The sequence below is a fragment of the Lactuca virosa genome, chromosome 5, assembly GCF_052849685.1.
Source record: "Lactuca virosa cultivar CGN04683 chromosome 5, Lactuca_virosa_CGN04683_v6, whole genome shotgun sequence".
NCBI classification, from domain to species: domain Eukaryota; kingdom Viridiplantae; phylum Streptophyta; class Magnoliopsida; order Asterales; family Asteraceae; genus Lactuca; species Lactuca virosa.
The window spans coordinates 205,842,780-205,862,684 of record NC_136430.1 but is presented as its reverse complement, the minus strand read 5'-3'; the positions used below and the strand labels follow the sequence as shown (position 1 = coordinate 205,862,684).

The window sequence follows — 19,905 nt, the reverse complement described above, 5'->3', positions numbered from 1 at the left end:
TATAACATATTAGGCTTGTAGTTACTTACCTTAGCTTATTATTTGTGGTAGTAACTGATTTGTTGCTAGAAAATGTAAAAAATCAAGTTAATTTCCAAGTTAAAAATAAGCTTGTTCGCAACATCGTTTTTGGGGATTGGAAGACGACCATAAATTTTACAGCCAAACCCATTAAAGCAATTATGATATGAAGACTATGAATCCAAAACTTGTCTCGACTTCGCAATGAAAAAAAGACTAAACTGCCCCTAACAAGTCATCTCCTCTTATTTTTTTTATTTTTTTTTTTTGCCTTTTTTGTTTGGAAGTCTTTTTAAGGGTATATAAATATACTATTCCACCTATGCTACATAGTGTTCTCCTAGGGTAGTTTGGTCATATTGATACTTAATCAAGACCCATTAACAAAGAGAAGGATAGTATTAGTATTTTGTCTATTTGATCTTTCGTTTTATCTATTATGGTTAGTTTGATATTTAATATGTTTTCTTGACACTAAAACCAAGCCAAAAAAGGAAATGTTGCATTTATGTTGGGAAAACCCAAGACTTACTTGAAGTGGAGGAATGTGTCATTATAGTTAAGTTATCTCTTCCTCCCTTTGAGCTTATCTGAATTCCATAAACACGTACAATTTGTTATGTGTTAACTTGTAACAAAATTTTATTAACTTTCAGAGTACATGAACCAAAATGGTATTGAGAGACCTATTAAATTGAAGTTGATGTAGAAATGGAAAATATTATAAGTTTAGCCACCAAGGTAGTGCCTTCAATAATTATATGTAACCCATAATAGCAAAATTCTTATTGGTAAAAAACAATGCAAGTATGCTGCTCTTTTGGTTAAGAAATAAAGTTATAGCAGTAAATTTCAAAAACAATTATGTAGAAATTGATAAAAGTACAATAAAATCAAAGTGGTAAATGAGTAATTACCTTAAGATGCTAATCACAATCAAAAAGATTATCTTCTTCGTCGTTGTCTTCTTCTTCATTGGTTGATATACTGTACTCAAACTCACCCTCACTTTCATCATCAAACTCACCCTCATTATTATTTTCATTATCTAACTCATTGATTAAGATGTCATACTCGATTGTTTTTGGTGTAGTGTTAATGATTTCATTTGCTTCAATTGTTGGATCTCTATGCCCAAGAATCATTATGGAGTGATATTGCTAATAATATATGATCCTATAGGGTCACACCTTTATCAAGTTGGCACATTTTGTATATTTATTATTAATATGATTATTTATAAATAATATCAATTCTTGTATTTTAATTAGGGAATAATTATTGTTTTTGTGAAAATAATAGTTATAAGAGAGTATCACTAGTTATTATTTCATATGGTATGAATTAATAAGTCATGCACAATATTTTAGACTAGTTGAATTCTTTTGTCTTTTACCTAAAGACAAAGTTTATATTTTATAAACTTGGAGTCTATAAAAAATAAAGAATCTTTCTTTTTTAAAGAGACATGGCCAAAACATAATGATGGTGTGGAAGGTTGCTTTTTCAACCTTCCATCTTTTGTTTCCCATGCTTCTAAAGGCTACCATTATTTTAGATTATTTTAATGGTTAGACCTTACTTTTCATGGGCTATATAAGAGATGCATGAGGCTTGTATTTTTTAGCAAGATTGAAGCTCTTCTTCTTCCTCTCTTTTCTCTCTAGAACTGTGGGTTCTTCTTCTCTTCTTCCTCTCTCTCTCTCTCTCTTTTGAAGTTAGGTTGGTGTTTAGAAGACCTCTTGAGTTGTTACATTTAGTGCTTAATTGAGTTAAGCACTTAAAGGCTTTAGACACTCAAGAATACAAGAAAGAACTAGCATTCCAAGTGCCTTACTCTTATTGGTGGATACTTGTAGAGAAGATCATACACTTTGATCTTTTGTTATCTTCATCAACACCCCAAAACCAAGTGGGTTCAAAGGCTTCAAAGGTTATCTCTAAAATATCCTATGGTTGGTTTTATTTCATTCTAACCTCTATAAATGGATCCATGATGGTTTGGTTTTGTTATGAACAAAAAATAAACTTCTTATTTTTAAAGTCTTCCGTTGCCGGTTTTTGTGAAAAACAAACTTTTATTTCGTATCAAAACCCAACATCAAATTCTTCTTCTTGAAAAGCAACGTCTTTTTTTCTTATCTCACTCCATCCACGAGGTTTAACTTTACATATGGCCAACCAATCAGAGTTGTTTTGTTTCAAGCTTGGGTAAGGAATGAAACAGACTTGAGTAGCTTTCATGGCTAAAAAAATGGCTCAAACTTGTTGAAATTTCTTCGTTGGCTTATATCAACCAAGTTATATTGGTTGTGAACCTTGACTCCTGCATTAGGTGTTGGATCATACCAATGACATTTAAACAATGTTGTTGTTTTAATTGGAAAACCGGGGTATTCAACTTCTAATATTTCCAACAACTTGCCATAGTAATCACCAAATGGGCTACTTATACACACTTCACTATTCATTGTTGATTTGTTTGCACCGTGTGATTCTGTGTGAAACTTGTAACCATTTACTATATACATTATATAATTTCACCATCATCAATGGTCTTCTAGAAAGATCATGTATGTACTTGTTCTTTATTTCATTTTGACGTGCATATATGACAAAGAATGAAATACATTAGAAGTTTCTCAAAAGAAAAGAAAACAACAACTTAAAAGTCACATAGTTTTGAAACCATGTAGCAAAGTTTTCATCCACTTCAGCAGCAAGATCATCTTCACTTATATCCAGATTTAGGTCTTTCAATGACTCTTCATACTTCCTGCACATTACCATTTAAATTGTTTAAACTTATGAACTTAAATAAAAATCGACTTAAATATTGTTCATAATACTACCTGAGGTAAGGTTGCATCTCCTTTTCATTAACCAATACGTAAGAATGGGCTGCATTGAATTCCTCATCAGTCAGACTTCTTTACCTCATCAGTCAAAATTCTACTCTTGAGTTTCCCATATGGGCGGCCAGGATATGAAAATATAGTAAAAAAATTTGTTGTCATCATCATCTTCAACTCCTCCATCATCATTTCGATGCACCTTTCTATTACGTGTATGAACACTAGGCTCAAAATAATGAGAGCAAAAGTTTGATGCTTCACGAACTAAGTATGCATTGCAAATCGACCCTTCCACTTTAGCTTTATTTTTCACATCTTTTTTCAACTGGTGAATAAATGTAATGTATAACATTTGATATGTTAACCAAGAGTAACAACTTACAATTTTGAAATACAATGTGATCTACAAAACAAACCTCTCAAATGGATACATCCATTGATATTGCACGAGACCGGCTATCATTGCTTCGTACGACAAATGTATCGGCAAATGCTCCATCGAGTCAAAGAAACTAGGAACAAAGATGGTCTCTAATTTACAAAGAATTACTAGGATCTCAGCTTCAATCCTTTTCATGTCTTCTATTGTAATTACTGTTGAAGTTAAGCTTTTGAAGAAAAGACTTATCTCGGTAACTGCTTCCCACACATTTTTTGGCAACATCTCGCGGAATGCAATCGGCAACAATTTATGCATAAAAACATGGCAATCATGGCTTTTCATTCCAAACAGTCTACATGCACTCAAATCTACACACCTCCTCAAATTTGAAACATAACCATCGGGAAAACTCAAACTCTCTACCCATTCACATATGACTTTCTTTTGCCTCTTCTCTAATGCATAATATGCTCTTTGATTTTGATCTACTACTTTTCTCTTCTTACAATAGAGTTTCAGATCATCTCTCGCATTTTCATTGTCCTTTGTCTTCTTCTTAACATCCATTATATTGTAAAACATATTCTCAAAAAAATTCTTCTCAATATGCATAACATCAAAATTATGTCTAATGAGGTTTGTTTTCCAATATGGTAAATCCCATAATATGCTTCTCTTTTTCCAACCACATTTGCCACGTGATTTATTTACTACGTCGGCATTAAGTCCAGTCACTTTTAACAAACCAAGTTCTTTAATTTGCATTATGGTTTCTCCACCATTCATACTTGGAGGAGGACCTTTTGTCTCTACACGATTCTTTTTGAACTTATTTTTATCTTTTCTATATGGATGATTAGTGGTGAGGAATCTTCTATGGCAATCAAACCATGACATCTTCTTACCATTTTCAAGCCTAAAAGCTTGTGTATGTTTCCCACAATATGGACATGCTAGCTTCCCTGCGGTTGCCCATCCTGATAACATTCCATACGCTGGAAAATCGTTAATTGTCCACATCAATGCAGCTCTTAATTGAAAATTTTGTTTCAAAGAAACATCATAAGTTAAAACACCTTCTTCCCACAACTGTTTGAGTTCTGCAATAACTGGTTGATGGAAGACATTTAGTTTTGCTTAGGGTTTGTTGGTCCAGGCACAATTACAATCAAAAACATGTAAGGCTCTTTCATACACATGGACGATGGCAAATTATAAGGTGTTATCATGACAGACCAAGATGAATATTGTTTTCCTGAAGCTCCATGGGGTTGAAACCCATTTGTACATAGGCCTAATCTAACATTACGTCTTTCGGCTGAAAATGAAGGATGGTTAATAACAAACTGCTTCCATGCTTCAGAATCAGATGGATGACACATTACACCGACATGGTGGCCATGATTATCAGCGTGACATCGCATGGAAGCAGTTGTTGTTTGTGAAGCGTATAGTCTCTTCAACCTTGGAGTCAAGGGGAAATAATGCATTCTCTTGAAAGCTATATGCGAACGTGTGGACGAATTTCTTGACTTTTTGTACCTCTGTGTGTTGCAAAATTTGCACCGATCAAGATCTTTGTCGCCCCTCCAATATATCATACATCCAGACCTGCATCAGTCAATCAATTCCACAGGTAAACTCAATGCTTGTATTAACTTTTTGCTCTCGTATAAACTATCAACCATGTTATTCTCCTCCGGTAACCCATCCTTTATCAATTGGCAGATGGCATCAAAACATAACTCAGGGATGCGCTATTCTGATTTTATATTCAATATTCGAGCTACAACAGATAGTTGTGTCACCTTTTTACAACCAGGCCACAACTCTTTATCGGCTGCCCCTAGCATATCAAAAAACTTCTTATCTTCTGGATTTGGCTCCTCATCAAGAGTTCTAGTCATGAAATCAGGACCCGTTGCATCCATAACCAGTTCTCTATAAGTAGGATCATGGTGTTCATTTGAACTCGTGTATGTATCATCCATCCCCAATGAAGTACTATCCAATGATGTTTCTCCATGTTTATCCCAAAACCCATAATTTGGAACAAAACCAAACTTGTATAATTGATATTTTGCCTCATCAACTTCTTTATATGGTTTGTTATTTCATTTCGTGCATGGGCATTTAATTTTATCTCCATCCATATAACTTTGCTTAGTAGAAGCAAACTCGATGAATGTTTTCACACCATTAACAAAAGATGAGAGACATGATGAAAGACCCAAACTTTCATATTAAAGACATTGTTACTCCAAGTTACTCCAAAACATGCTACATGCATATTCATAAACAATATTTTACATTGATAGTTTAAGTACAAAAGACTGGATACAAACCGACTAATTTTTAGTATATTACATAATTTCCTAGGAATTTATACACTAAATACAAAAGTAATAATATTATCCATTCCACATCTTCTAACAGTACATAACTATATTGGACGCATATCACCTGCAATAATTAAACACTGAGAGGGATAAGCGGTGACGCTTAGTGAGTTCAAAAACAGATACAATATAACGTTATGCCATATATATATACCAATATGACAGAAGCAAAGAAGAACAAAGAACAACAAAGGCATATGTGAATCATGTGACAAACTTTCCATATCAATCAATGATTTGATTCAAAGATATACAATCAATGAGACATAACAATTTCTATACTTGATATACATCAATAAAGCTTCGACCCAAATGGAACAGAAGACATACACTTTCTGATTTAAACATTTTGGTAGATTTCAGGCTTTCACCCTAGTCTAACCTTCTGCCAATGCCATAGAATAGAAGTCATTCTCTTACGAGACATGCACTACATGGCCAGAGGCTACATACCAGTACCACCATGAATCTAAGTCCTTTCACTGATCACATGGTCAAAGGTATAGCTTTTCTATCATAAATAGCAGAAATAATAACAACGGAAAAGCACATAGCACATATAACACATAACATACAATTGTTCCTATATATTGAACTCACTGTGCTGTAACCGAATGTTGCGATAGAATTCTGAATTCTGGTGAAATTACACCATCCTCAGGCCTCTAAAACCTTCAATTATACCCCTGGAGTTCATATTTCAGATTTTATAAGCAATTACTCAACTAATCTCAAGTTATGTTGTTTTCAATTTGGAAATTTTAGTTTTTGTTCTTTGTATAGCTGTCACTTGCAGATCTGTTTTACCCTTCTTAAATATCAAAATAACTAACAAATTATAAATATTAACAAAATAGACTCTTATATCTTTCTAATGCCACTGACCTCACATTTTTATGATTTTTCTATAATTTACTATGAATTTTACAACACAACATCCCAAAGCTGTCAAAATCTCCCAAAGCTGTCAAAATTCAGCCTTACTGCACTGAATATATAGCTGTTTTCACCCATCTTAAGTCCGGAATTAGATTTTGGTTTTTAAACAAAAATCAAAGTACACATTCTCAGATTTCCAAGGATATAGAGCACATATCCATACGATTTTTCTACAATTTTTGGTGATTTTTACAAAAACAGGACAATTATACCCTTTATGATTTCATTTTACCCTTTACATGATCAAACCTCAAGATCAATATCACTAAGTTCTTGTTTTACAATGATAACACTGAATATTTTAGTAATTCATGCTAATTCAAGTATAAACCATGAGTTTCATTACTAATTTTCACTAATTACTCTTAAACCGTGATTAATTCTCAAGTTTACATGTAGTTACTTGATATCCATTTAAGATTCTAGGTAAATAACATAAAATCATGCCTAATTTCATGAAATAAGTGGTAAACCCATTTTGATCAAACCCTAATCTCTTAATAACTCACTAATTACAAGGGTTAATCCAAAAATTAAGAGTTCATACCTTGATTACTAGACTTGATACTTCAAGAACACTCAAAATCTTGATTTAATCTTCAAAACTTGTTCAAGATTGATCATGTGTGTGAAAATCTCCCATATGGATGGTGAGGAACTGAAAATGGCAGAAAAATGACCCAAAGTCGTGTTTTAATGGGTAAAAATCCGAGTTGGGTCGGGTTTGACCCGGTTTGGGTACCCGTTTTACCCCTAAACACTAAAAATTGCATAACTCTTCACTCAGAACTCCGTTTTCGATGAGGTTTTTGCCTATACGTTTCTAACGAGATAATTTACAACTTCCAATAAAAATATCCCAGAAAAGATCTTCTAAAAAAATCAGTTTTACATATTTCCAACTTAGATGTTATACTTTCGTTAATTCCGATAGTTGACTTTTTGATCGGAATCACATAAGACATCCCCATCACTTCCAATACATTCCAAATTATTCTAAACTTAGTTTAACTTCAAATCTTATAAAACTATTTCGTTATAACTCGACGCTCAAAACCATATCGAAAAATGGTGTTTTTAACACATATAATTTTATTCCATTATAACTACCTACTTTAAACGTTTAAAACCACATAATATCTAATAATATTCATTTTTAAACTAACATGCATATGAAACATGATAATTGAACAAGTTTAGTCAAGTGTATGTTACACATGACCGCGATCATCAAGTCGTTCATACATCCAATTTCTATTTCTATTGCTCATTCTATTATATCTGCACGCAAATATCAAAAACTAGTCAAAACCAGGGAGTAATAAAAGATTAGGAAACAAACCTACTAACCTTATTTCTTGAAATGAAAATATTAATCTAGGAAATAACATGGTAGATCTCAATTAAACAAGTATTTAACTTGTCACACCCCCAAACCAGAACGGCGGAACGACGGAAACGTCTGGGGGCGGATGACTTCTTTGTGTAGTATCATAACAATTGAATATGAATGAAACATAGCAACCAAACATCATACATTACAACATACCAACATTCATTGTTTTACAAATTGTACTTGTCTATCAATTACACAAAAATAACATAAAGTATGGTTGCTCAAAAGGTAGTAAAATAATCCAGATCCAAGGCTCGAGTACCTGTTCACTGAGTCCCTGGGAATACAAGTCGTTTTCAAAAGCATCAACATAGAATGTTGGTGAGTTCATAAGCATATTTGTAGGAAAAACTTTGTAATATCTTTTCTTATAATAAGTTGTAAAACTCCAGAAAATCCAATATTTTCTATAAAAAGTAGTTTGTAAGTCTCGTTCCAAAACCGTGTATAGTTGCATGCATGTTCTTTGTTTTCCAAAACCGTGTATAGTTTCAGGACCACTAAGGACTTTCTGTCCTACATCATGCCAACATAGTATGACATTTACGCCTATATAATGCTTTATATACATTCAATATATTTTCTACTGTTTGGATTGTTCTTTTCTTCTTACCATCAGTCTGGGATGATAGGCTATGCTAAGAGTAACACGAGATCCCATTTCACATTGCATACTTGCCCAAAAATGAGAAGTGAAGCAAGTATCACGATTGGAAATAATCTTTAGTGGCACACCATGTCTCGCATCAGTTTCATCCAAGTATACTTGTGCGTATTTCTCCATTGAATCTATTCGAGATAGTCTAGGTAAATCATCGAGAAAAGCGTCAGGATATTCGGGAATATTATTTACAGTTTTCTTCTCCTCTTTTGACGTATCAACTGTATAGGCTAGATAAGCAGAATAACCCTTCGATATAAGTTTACGGGTTTCTAGGAAAGAGATTATTTTTAAGATTTTTAAGTCTTTGTTTACCGAAGACATAAATAGGAACCTTCCCTTTGACAGAGATGCGTACCATCTTTTCGTAACACATGAGTTATGTGTGGTTCTTTAACAACCAATCCATGCCGAGAATAATATCAAATTTGGGCAAGAAGATAGGTATACGGTTAGCAAGAAAACTATAACCTTCAGTTTCTATGACAAAATCTCTATAGACTTTATCAGCAAGCAATGATACATTTCATGTGGTATCTACGTGAAATGGTTGAGCGAGTGCATATCAAGCAATTTGAAAAGAATGCGCAATTTCATGAGACACAAAATAATCTAAGGCATCATAATCAAATAAGATGAGAGCAGGTCTAGAGTTGACGAGAAATGAACTAGTCACAACATTCGGGTCCTTCTTAAATTTGATTTATAGACTTAACCCAAGATAAGGTCTTCACTTTTTCTACAACAACAACTCGAATGGTCATATTCTAATGACCTTTGATTTTTGTAACGTAAAAGACACACAACAAACCAGACTCTTGTCTATAATATTCAAATATTATCACGGAAGAAACCTTCCTTCATGTTCTCATGTGATATAATCTCTTCATAGCAAGTAACATTTCTAGCTAAGAGCTCTTATCTTAACAACGATCACGATACTTCTGTTAATCGCTTCAATTACCTTTCAGTTCAATCTTCTGGATTAAGTTAGATGCTACATCGAACTTGGTTCTCTGAACTACGTAACATACTCGTCTTAGTTGGACTCGATTTGATATGACCACTAGGGTCGGAATAACAATCATCTTTTTAGTCATTACCGAAACGATGGTAACAACATACCTGAACAAAAACGGAATCAATTACTAGCTTCTTGGTAACCTTGTGACTTTCCCTGATCCAAGTGTGAGTCCTGTGCTTCCAGTAGTATAGGCCTCTACTACTATTCACACCTACTCATACTCGTCCCAAGTATTATCTCGCAGTTTTCCAAGTCACCATTCAAAATTTTTTACAAAGCGACTCATCACACATGAATGTGTTCAAACAAGTACATACGACAATTTCTCCTAGACTCAACTAGGGATTTCACGTTTCTATCAAACATATCTTAGATTTCCTATACTCACCTTCTAAGATTCTTCTCATGCATATGCTCGATCTAGCATATCCTAATATTTTTTCATAGGTCGATAGAAATTTTATTTCCAATTCTTCATATAAATTCTTTCTCGGGTAGTGTCTACTCTACAAGACACACTATACCAGAATTTACTCTAGAAGCACGGAGACAAACGTTCTCCAAGTACCTGCATCATCTTATAACTCATGCAAACCATGCGTATATATCTTCTTCTTTTAATTCTTCTAAATCTTACACAACATAAATTTCAATACTGTCGAAGTATTTATCACCATCTTCGGCTCTTCTAACTCTATAAACAATCACTGCTTCAATCTGGACAACAGTGGAACAACTTCATAGATTGCACCAACACATTTATTTCACCCAAATGTGTTTCAAACGCACATCATTCTTCCAACGGTGTTATTATTTCACTAAACATAGTTTGAAATGTACAACACCACTCTATAGGTATTAATACACTATTTACGATATTACTTGATAAATATTATTTTACGATATCCCTCGATCGTTTATCTATAAAATTATCGATGTCGACTATCATAAGTCTTTTTATCACTTCAGAAGGTTTCATATCAGTTCTAATGCAGAAATTTTAGAATCTGGAATACATAAAATTTCCTCTTCCAGACCAAGGTCAGCAACAGACCTTAAACTTTCTCAAGTAATAGCAATATAAGTAAGCAACCTAAGGCATACTATATCCATTTATCATTTAGCACATATTAGAATATAAGGCATATCTCCTCTAATATTCTAGTGCTTGTGTTCATTTAGGTATTCAACCTAAAATATACTAGGCACACATCGTACCATCATCCCTTAACAATCTTTGTTTAAGTCTAAAAATTCTCAAAATTCCTAGTTCACTTAAACTACTTCTCTAAAAATTTTGAAGTAACTTAATATTTTAAAATACTAGGATTTATCACTACCCAATACCCCACTTAAATCTTTCCTATGGTTTGTATCCATATACTTATAAATGACTCCGTTCATATATTGAACGTTAGACAGTTTAAGTCTAAATATCAATCCGTGATATTTAGTTCTCTTAAACTAGTGCTCTGATACCATGATTGAAAGACCCAAACTTTCATATTAAAGACATTGTTACTCCAAGTTACTCCAAAACATGCTACATGCATATTCATAAACAATATTTTACATTGATAGTTTAAGTACAAAAGACTGGATACAAACCGACTAAGTTTTAGTATATTACATAATTTCCCATGAATTTATACACTAAATACAAAAGTAATAATATTATCTATTCCACATCTTCTAACAGTACATAACTATATTAGACGCATATCACCTGCAATAACACTGAGAGGGATAAGCGGTGATGCTTAGTGAGTTCAAAAATAGATACAATATAACGTTATGTCATATATATACCAATATGACAGAAGCAAAGAGGAACAAAGAACAACAAAGGCATATGTGAATCATGTGACAACCTTTCCATATCAATCAATGATTTGATTCAAAGATATACAATCAATGATACATAACAATTTCTATACTTGATATACATCAATAAAGCTTCGACCCAAATGGAACAGAAGACATACACTTTCTGATTTAAACATTTTGGTAGATTTCAGGCTTTCAGCCTTGTCTAACCTTCTGCCAATGCCATAGAATAGAAGTCATTCTCTTACGAGACATGCACTACATGGCCAGAGGCTACATACCAGTACCACCGTGAATCTAAGTCCTTTCACTGATCACATGGTTAAAGGTATAGCTTTGCTATCATAAATAGGAGAAATAATAACAACGGAAAAGCACATAGCACATATAACACATAACATACAATTGTTCCTATATATTGAACTCACTGTGCTGTAACCGAATGTTGCGATAGAATTCTGAATTCTGGTGAAATTACACCATCCTCAGGCCTCTAAAACCTTCAATTATACCCCTGGAGTTCATATTTCAGATTTTATAAGCAATTACTCAACTAATCTCAAGTTATGTTGTTTTCAATTTGGAAATTTTAGTTTTTGTTCTTTGTATAGCTGTCACTTGCAGATCTGTTTTACCCTTCTTAAATATCAAAATAACTAACAAATTATAAATATTAACAAAATAGACTCTTATATCTTTCTAATGCCACTGACCTCACATTTTTATGATTTTTCTATAATTTACTATGAATTTTACAACACAACATCCCAAAGCTGTCAAAATCTCTCAAAGCTGTCAAAATTCAGCCTTACTGCACTGAATATATAGTTGTTTTCACCCATCTTAAGTCCGGAATTAGATTTTGGTTTTTAAACAAAAATCAAAGTACACATTCTCAGATTTCCAAGGATATAGAGCACATATCCATACGATTTTTCTACAATTTTTGGTGATTTTTACAAAAACAGGACAATTATACCCTTTATGATTTCATTTTACCCTTTACATGATCAAACCTCAAGATCAATATCACTAAGTTCTTGTTTTACAATGATAACACTGAATATTTTAGTAATTCATGCTAATTCAAGTATAAACCATGAGTTTCATTACTAATTTTCACTAATTACTCTTAAACCGTGATTAATTCTCAAGTTTACATGTAGTTACTTGATTTCCATTTAAGATTCTAGGTAAATAACATAAAATCATGCCTAATTTCATGAAATAAGTGGTAAACCCATTTTGATCAAACCCTAATCTCTTAATAACTCACTAATTACAAGGGTTAATCCAAAAATTAAGAGTTCATACCTTGATTACTAGACTTGATACTTCAAGAACACTCAAAATCTTGATTTAATCTTCAAAACTTGTTCAAGATTGATCATGTGTGTGAAAATCTCCCATATGGATGGTGAGGAACTGAAAATGGCAGAAAAATGACCCAAAATCGTGTTTTAATGGGTAAAAATCCGAGTTGGGTCGGGTTTGACCCGGTTTGGGTACCCGTTTTACCCCTAAACACTAAAAATTGCATAACTCTTCGCTCAGAACTCCGTTTTCGATGAGGTTTTCGCCTATACGTTTCTAACGAGATAATTTACAACTTCAATAAAAATATCCCAGAAAAGATCTTCTAAAAAAATCAGTTTTACATATTTCCAACTTAGATGTTATACTTTCGTTAATTCCGATAGTTGACTTTTTGATCGGAATCACATAAGACATCCCCATCACTTCCAATACATTCCAAATTATTCTAAACTTAGTTTAACTTCAAATCTTATAAAACTATTTCGTTATAACTCGACGCTCAAAACCATATCGAAAAATGGTGTTTTTAACACATATAATTTTATTCCATTATAACTACCTACTTTAAACGTTTAAAACCACATAATATCTAATAATATTCATTTTTAAACTAACATGCATATGAAACATGATAATTAAACAAGTTTAGTCAAGTGTATGTTACACATGACCGCGATCATCAAGTCGTTCATACATCCAATTTCTATTTCTATTGCTCATTCTATTATATCTGCACGCAAATATCAAAAACTAGTCAAAACCAGGGAGTAATAAAAGATTAGGAAACAAACCTACTAACCTTATTTCTTGAAATGAAAATATTTATCTAGGAAATAACATGGTAGATCTCAATTAAACAAGTATTTAACTTGTCACACCCCCAAACCAGAACGGCGGAACGACGGAAACGTCTGGGGGCGGATGACTTCTTTGTGTAGTATCATAACAATTGAATATGAATGAAACATAGCAACCAAACATCATACATTACAACATACCAACATTCATTGTTTTACAAATTGTACTTGTCTATCAATTACACAAAAATAACATAAAGTATGGTTGCTCAAAAGGTAGTAAAATAATCCAGATCCAAGGCTCGAGTACCTGTTCACTGAGTCCCTGGGAATACAAGTCGTTTTCAAAAGCATCAACATAGAATGTTGGTGAGTTCATAAGCATATTTGTAGGAAAAACTTTGTAATATCTTTTCTTATAATAAGTTGTAAAACTCCAGAAAATCCAATATTTTCTATAAAAAGTAGTTTGTGAGTCTCGTTCCAAAACCGTGTATAGTTGCATGCATGTTCTTTGTTTTCCTTTGTTTGTATTCGAAAGAGTGTGTTCCCAGAAAATCTTATATTGTCTGTATATAAAAGAGTTGCGGTCTTAAAACCCTAAGACCAGAGTGGTGAAATCAGTTTACAAAGTAAGCGAAACATAGTTTTGTGTTTTGTAAAGCTAGTAGAGTGTAAATTCTTCGTAAATTCAAATAATGTTGTTATTCTCTATGTGAGTCGCTATAACCATACTAATATATGACTAACGCGCCTGTCTTGACGTTCTTCAGGCGTCAGTTTCTAAAGATACTTGTCGCCCTAGACTGTCCCGTCTAGCTGTAGCGAACAGCTCAGGTGTGGGGGTGTCAACCCTATATAGATCTATACACAATTATCCCGCTCTCCCTCCAGGAGACTAGACTCTGGTTATAACTACAGGACTTACGTTGTACGCTAGGTAGGTACGGTGAATGAGAGTCTCACAAGATCCTTAACAGATTTACGTGAACTATGACTCCGTTTTACTTGCAAATAAGATAATTATGCCTTTAACTAATTATGTGTCCTTTGAAAGTGTGGTTCGTGACCTCCAAACAATACCGATTATCGTTTATTATGTTTGCTTGTCAAGAGAAGTTATATAATTATACATATAAACACATATAAGTTAACATGTCTAGATGTTTTTAAAAGTGTAAATCCTATAAACTTACATCTGACACAAGTATAAGTACTTTTAGTATGTTAAAAACAATTTTCTAGTTTTTGACTTTTCTGTCCCTATTTTTAGAAAAAATTATAGAAAATCATCGTAAGTCAAAATTTGGATCCGTAAAATCTGGGAGTTTGGAAATTGAGTCTACTTTGTTCATAATTTTTATTATAATTTTTAATGGTATCAAATCAGTGTGAAAATGTTCATCTTCACAGACTGGTCCGAAATCATTCCTGAAATAATAGCCAGTTTTGTAAAAATCGCCAAAAATTGTAGAAGAATCGTATGAACGCGTGCGAGTAGTCCTTAAAAAGTTATAAACCTGAACTATTTGCATATTAAACAATTTTGAAAAATATTAAGTTCAAGGTTGTCACACCCCCAAACCAGAATGACGGAAACATTCGGGGGCGGATGATTTCACGTAGTATCATAACAGTTGAATATTCGTAAAGAGAGTAAACACAACCATCATAAATATAATAAAAAGTTACATTGTTGCATATAATACATGTTTCAAAAGATTATTACAAATATGATGATTTAAAATGTTTTGATAACAGACGCCTTAGCGTCTCTTCTCCAAAAGCTGATGGTTACATGTATTACTGATTCCCTGAGAAATACAAGTAGTTTTGAAAAAGTGTCAACAATTAAGTTGGTGAGTTCATAAGCGTTTTTGTTCTAAATATTGTATGTCTTTTGGTAAAAATAACTGGACGTGTTTCCAGAAAATCCAATATTTTCCATGTATGTGTGGTAGTTTGAAAAAGTTCCAAAAACTGAAATGCAATAGTATCTTTTATGCTAAAATGGTGACAGTGGATAATTTGCATATATAATGTAATTATTGAATATATTTAAGGGACTCATAAATCAAGTACATTTTGATATACCATGTGAGTTTTATAACCATGCTATTGACCCAGACTGCCTGTAACAACGTTCTTCAGGCATTGCAATGTTATGACATTTGTCACACAGTCCTTCCGGTCTAACTGTAGCTAACAGTTTAGGTGCGGGATTGTCAATCCCGTATAGATCTATACACAAGTATCACGCTCTCCCTACAAGAGATTATGGTTTATAATACAGGACTTGAAATGCATACTTGAGAGTACGTTGAAGATGAATGTCTCACAAAACCTAGTATCAAACGATTTACGGAAATGAAAAGTCTTTATGAAAATAGTTCCTTTTTCAGTGTTTATGTAAAGATATTATGAATAACTCGTAAACTATACCCATTATAGTTTTTCGAAAGTGTGTTTCATTTGATGACAAGAACTCGGTGTAATACCAACTTGCGTGTAAAGAGTAACGTTGGTAGAAATAGTGTTTATCATTTATAAACAAAATGTAGATAAAGTATTTGAAAACGTATCAAACGATGCGTATTTTAGATGTGAGTTTATCTCGTGTTTCACTTGTATTCCCCCCCCCCCCCCTAAAACACGAAAAAGACGTGAAAATAAGGGGTATGAACTCGCCTGGAAAGTGTAGTGATTTGAAGAAAACGAGATTTTTCTCGGGCGGCACTTCGACCGGAAAGTGGTGAATTACTCGGGAATCTCGGAGCTTCGGACCTTCGTCGGGACTTGGGTACGTAACCGGGGTGTCGGGGTCGTCTCGGGGTGCTAACCGGGGAGTAGAAATGAGAGAGAAGAGGGAAATGAGTAAGGAAAATCGGAACCCTCGCACCCTTTATATAGGGGCCGGTCATGGTGCGAACGCGGGGCGTTCCTGCTGGGTACGCAGGGAGTTCCCCTTACACAGGGCGTTCCCCTGAACGCAGCGCGTTCCGAAGCTGAATTACGTCATCGCTTACGAACCTCGGATGGGATGGCGAAGATTCAGGTCTGCGAGCACGAACGCGGCGCGTTCCCTCGGAACGCAGGGCGTTCCCTTCGGATAAGCCTCGATGTGTGTTCCAATAACTTCAAAAATGCGTAACTTTCGCATACGAGCTCCGTTTTTGACGTTATTTATATCCACGCGTAGGTGAGAATATACTCTACAACTTCCATTTTGACTCCGTCAGCTAATTTTGACTTTATTTTTAATTATATTTTATTTAATAGGACGGGACATGATAATTCCGTTAAAAATCCATAACTTCTTCATCTGGAGTCCGTTTTCGTCTGTCTTTTTACCGTTGTACTACTATTGTCTAGACCTTCAATTCTCGTTTAGGTTGTGTCGGCTAAAAATCGCTCGATCTTTATTTCGAGTTTTTAGCTGTCTACTGTTGTTCCGAAACTTAGAAAAATCATAACTTCCTCATACAAAGTCGGATTTGGGCGTTCTTTTTATGTATGCTCACGGTTTAACATAATCTACGACTTTCGTTTAGATACCTAAGGCTAAAAAGTATTTTATTGAAGTTTCACTTTTTACGCTTAACAGTGTTTTACCGGTTGTGTTGCGGATTTTCGATTGGTCATAACTTCTTCGTTCTAACTCGGATTTGAGTGTTCTTTATATATTTGGAAACCTTGGCAATATATCTATCATTTTATGCAACCCAAATGAGACTTTAGAACACTTCATTTTTGACGCCATTTTATTACAAAAAAAAGTTTAATATTATTTGACTTTTTGAACATTACATTGACTCGAAATATCGGGTTGTCACATCATCCCCCCGTTAGAGGGAATTTCGTCCCGAAATTTAATCTAAGACAGAGTTTATGGATTAGGAAAAAGATGTGGGTATTTTTGTTTTATCTGATCCTCGCGTTCCCAGGTGTATTCTGGTCCTCGCTTGGCATTCCAACGGACCTTCACAATGGGTATGCGGCTTTCTTTAGTTCTTTTAATTTCTCGATCCATGATCTCTACTGGCTCTTCTACGAAGTAGAGATTCTCGTTGATTTCAATTTCGTCCAAAGGGATGACGAGGGTCTCATCGGATAAGCACTTCTTTAGGTTCGACACGTGAAAGGTAGGGTGTACGTTATTGAGTTCCTGCAGTAATCGAAGTTTGTAGGCCACAGGGCCGATCCTGGCAAGGATCTCGAATGGTCCGATATACCTTGGGTTTAGTTTCCCGCGCTTTCCGAAACGTATTAATCCCTTCCAGGGTGAGACTTTTAGTAGTACCCGGTCCCCAACCTGGAATTCCAAGGGTTTCCGTCTTTTATCCGCATAACTCTTTTGTCTGTCTCTTGAAGCCTTCAGTCGTTCTCGGATTTGAACAATCTTCTCTGTAGTTTCCCTTATGATTTCCGGCCCAGTGAGAGTGATGTTGGGTACCTGACCTCTTGCTAGTTGCGTGTCACCCACTTCAACCCAGCACAGAGGTGATCTGCACTTACGGTCGTAGAGGGCTTCAAATGGAGCAACCTTGATGCTAGTGTGATAGCTATTGTTGTACGAGAACTCAACCAATGGTAAATGGGTATCCCACGCTTTACCAAAATCGATCACACAAGCTCTTAGCATATCTTCCAAGGTTTGAATGGTTCTCTCACTCTGACCGTCGGTCTGTGGGTGGTAGGTTGTACTCATGTCCAGCCTAGTTCCCATAGCTTTATGTAGTGACTGCCAAAATTGTGATGTGAATCGGCTATCTCTATCGGAGATAATAGATATCGGTACTCCGTGAAGGCGCACTATCTCTTTAATGTAGATCCTTGTCAGCTTCTCTAGTTTATCTGTCTCTTTTATTGGTAGGAAGTGTGCGGATTTGGTTAATTTATCAATGATAACCCAAATGGTGTCGAGCCCACCCATTGTCTTAGGCAACTTGGTTATGAAATCCATGGTTATCCGCTCCCACTTCCACTCGGGTATATCTGGCTGTTAAAGTAGTCCTGAGGGCTTTTGATATTCTACCTTAACCTTGGCGCAAGTCAGGCACTTGCCCACAAAGGTAGCTATTTCGACTTTCATGTTCGGCCACCAATACATTCTCTTGAGGTCTAAGTACATCTTGTCTGAGCCGGGATGTACGGAGTAGCGAGTTTTATGAGCTTCGTTCATGACAACGTCCCTGAATCCACCAAGTTTTGGTGTCCAGATCCGGTGCATGAGACAACGAACTCCGTCATCCCTGACCTCAAGATTTTTGTCCATTCCTCTCAATGCTTCACCTGCCGCGTTCTCTGGCCTCAAGGCTTCCTCCTGTGCTTCTTTAATCTGTGCGGACAGGTGTGAGTGGATGGTCATGGTTAATGCCTTTACTCGGCGGCCCGATTACTCCTTTCTGCTCAAGGCGTCTGCAACCACGTTGGCTTTTCCGGGGTGATAACGAATTTCACATTCGTAATCATTTAGTAATTCCACCCACCGTCTTTGTCTCGTGTTGAGTTCTTTCAGATTGAGGATATGTTGGAGGCTTTTGTGATCGGTGAAGATGGTGCACTTGGTACCGTAAAGATAATGCCTCCAGATTTTTTAGGGCGAACACTACTGCTCCCAATTCGAGGTCGTGCGTCCTGTAGTTTACCTCGTGCGTCTTCAGTTGCCTTGAGGCGTAGGCGATGACCTTCCCTCGCTGCATCAGGACACATCCAAGTCCCTGGTTTGACGCATCACAGTAGACCACAAAGTCTTTTGTTCCTTCTGGCAAGGATAATATAGGTGCGCTGCACAGAGCTCGCTTCAGTGTTTGGAACGCAGTGTCTTGTTTTTCTCCCCAATTGAAGGTTACACCCTTCTGAGTCAGGGTGGTAAGTGGTTTAGCAATCTTCGAAAAGTTTTGTATGAACCTTCGGTAATACCCAACAAGGCCCAAAAATTGTCGGATTTCCGTTGGAGTCCTTGGAGTTAACCAGTTCTCGATTGCCTTGATTTTGGAAGGGTCCACATGTATTCCTTCCTTGTTGACCACGTGACCCGGGAAATCTACCTTCCGAATCCAAAATTCGCACTTTAAGAATTTTGCATATAGCTTCTCTGTCCTTAATGTTTCCAAGACCTGTCGGAGGTGTTGGCTATGTTCATCTTTACTCCTTTAATAGATGAGTATGTCATCAATGAACACGATCACGAATTTGTCCAGAAAAGGACGGCATACTCGGTTCATCAGGTCCATGAATACAGCCGGTGTATTTGTCAACCCGAAGGACATTACTACAAACTCGTA

General features: G+C 35.2%; 1 long non-coding RNA gene and 1 pseudogene across 1 annotated transcript; both read right to left on the bottom strand.

Moving 5' to 3' along the window:
• Positions 1-2,652: 2,652 nt before the first annotated feature.
• On the bottom strand, positions 2,653-5,249 carry LOC145112291 (uncharacterized; annotated as a pseudogene).
• A 356-nt stretch (positions 5,250-5,605) lies between these two features.
• On the bottom strand, positions 5,606-7,243 carry LOC145114787 (uncharacterized). Its single transcript, XR_013711229.1, has 3 exons — positions 7,144-7,243; positions 6,258-6,343; positions 5,606-5,721 (listed from the first exon to the last, which is right to left on the bottom strand). It is a non-coding gene; the product is annotated as an uncharacterized LOC145114787 (long non-coding RNA).
• Positions 7,244-19,905: the final 12,662 nt, after the last annotated feature.